This window comes from Haemaphysalis longicornis, unplaced genomic scaffold (genome assembly GCF_048455015.1).
Source record: "Haemaphysalis longicornis isolate Haplotype H1 unplaced genomic scaffold, Haemaphysalis longicornis Haplotype H1 scaffold_17, whole genome shotgun sequence".
In the NCBI taxonomy this organism is placed as follows: Eukaryota; Metazoa; Arthropoda; class Arachnida; order Ixodida; family Ixodidae; genus Haemaphysalis; species Haemaphysalis longicornis.
The window spans coordinates 4867292-4869502 of NW_027526276.1; the positions used below are offsets into that span (position 1 = coordinate 4867292).

Below are 2211 nucleotides of genomic sequence, written 5' to 3' on the forward strand. Positions count from 1 at the left end.
TAGGTACGTTTGTTTCCTATGCTTGGGGGTGGTAGCCAGCGCCATTCGGACTAATCGGGGTTAAGGGGACCTTCTTTTTAACCCCCGGGTCGTGACTCGAGTGTCTACGACATGTCCAGAGTGGTCGACCAGCTTTGAACCCTCTTAAGCTCCCTTTGGCAACAAGACTGCCAGAACAGAGGCCCTCGCTATGCATGTAGCGAATCAGAATAGGAAATGAGGGGCTCGTTGAAAATAACACAGAAATAAGGGTTGGCAGTCGAGAAAACCTCGGAAAGCAAAGGGGAGGATGTGGTAGATCATTGAAACAGATTAAGAATTTGGAAAGAAAGAAAGAAAGTGAAGAAAAAATGCCCGCCAGGTGGGATCCGAACCCACGACCTCCAGAATACCAGTCTGGTGCGATAACCACTACGCTACCGGCGGGGCGATTTTCCCATTCACTTTCTGGGGTATTTATGTTAGGTATGTTTGTTTCCTATGCTTGGGGGTGGTAGCCAGCGCCATTCGGACTAATCGGGGTGAAGGGGACCTTCTTTTTAACCCCCGGGTCGTGACTCGAGTGTCTACGACATGTCCAGAGTGGTCGACCAGCTTTGAACCCTCTTAAGCTCCCTTTGGCAACAAGACTGCCAGAACAGAGGCCCTCGCTATGCATGTAGCGAATCAGAATAGGAAATGAGGGGCTCGTTGAAAATAACACAGAAATAAGGGTTGGCAGTCGAGAAAACCTCGGAAAGCAAAGGGGAGGATGTGGTAGATCATTGAAACAGATTAAGAATTTGGAAAGAAAGAAAGAAAGTGAAGAAAAAATGCCCGCCAGGTGGGATCCGAACCCACGACCTCCAGAATACCGGTCTGGTGCGATAACCACTACGCTACCGGCGGGGCGATTTTCCCATTCACTTTCTGGGGTATTTATGTTAGGTATGTTTGTTTCCTATGCTTGGGGGTGGTAGCCAGCGCCATTCGGACTAATCGGGGTGAAGGGGACCTTCTTTTTAACCCCCGGGTCCTGACTCGAGTGTCTACGACATGTCCAGAGTGGTCGACCAGCTTTGAACCCTCTTAAGCTCCCTTTGGCAACAAGACTGCCAGAACAGAGGCCCTCGCTATGCATGTAGCGAATCAGAATAGGAAATGAGGGGCTCGTTGAAAATAACACAGAAATAAGGGTTGGCAGTCGAGAAAACCTCGGAAAGCAAAGGGGAGGATGTGGTAGATCATTGAAACAGATTAAGAATTTGGAAAGAAAGAAAGAAAGTGAAGAAAAAATGCCCGCCAGGTGGGATCCGAACCCACGACCTCCAGAATACCGGTCTGGTGCGATAACCACTACGCTACCGGCGGGGCGATTTTCCCATTCACTTTCTGGGGTATTTATGTTAGGTATGTTTGTTTCCTATGCTTGGGGGTGGTAGCCAGCGCCATTCGGACTAATCGGGGTGAAGGGGACCTTCTTTTTAACCCCCGGGTCGTGACTCGAGTGTCTACGACATGTCCAGAGTGGTCGACCAGCTTTGAACCCTCTTAAGCTCCCTTTGGCAACAAGACTGCCAGAACAGAGGCCCTCGCTATGCATGTAGCGAATCAGAATAGGAAATGAGGGGCTCGTTGAAAATAACACAGAAATAAGGGTTGGCAGTCGAGAAAACCTCGGAAAGCAAAGGGGAGGATGTGGTAGATCATTGAAACAGATTAAGAATTTGGAAAGAAAGAAAGAAAGTGAAGAAAAAATGCCCGCCAGGTGGGATCCGAACCCACGACCTCCAGAATACCAGTCTGGTGCGATAACCACTACGCTACCGGCGGGGCGATTTTCCCATTCACTTTCTGGGGTATTTATGTTAGGTATGTTTGTTTCCTATGCTTGGGGGTGGTAGCCAGCGCCATTCGGACTAATCGGGGTGAAGGGGACCTTCTTTTTAACCCCCGGGTCGTGACTCGAGTGTCTACGACATGTCCAGAGTGGTCGACCAGCTTTGAACCCTCTTAAGCTCCCTTTGGCAACAAGACTGCCAGAACAGAGGCCCTCGCTATGCATGTAGCGAATCAGAATAGGAAATGAGGGGCTCGTTGAAAATAACACAGAAATAAGGGTTGGCAGTCGAGAAAACCTCGGAAAGCAAAGGGGAGGATGTGGTAGATCATTGAAACAGATTAAGAATTTGGAAAGAAAGAAAGAAAGTGAAGAAAAAATGCCCGCCAGGT

The 2211-nt window shown here is 49.0% G+C and overlaps 2 non-coding genes across 2 annotated transcripts; both read right to left on the bottom strand.

Moving 5' to 3' along the window:
* Positions 1 to 353: 353 nt before the first annotated feature.
* Trnat-ggu (transfer RNA threonine (anticodon GGU)) lies at positions 354 to 426 on the bottom strand. Its single transcript has one exon. It is a non-coding gene; the product is annotated as a tRNA-Thr (tRNA).
* Positions 427 to 1739: 1313 nt separating this feature from the next.
* Positions 1740 to 1812, bottom strand: Trnat-ggu (transfer RNA threonine (anticodon GGU)). The gene has a single exon. It is a non-coding gene; the product is annotated as a tRNA-Thr (tRNA).
* Between the last annotated feature and the right edge of the window lie 399 nt (positions 1813 to 2211).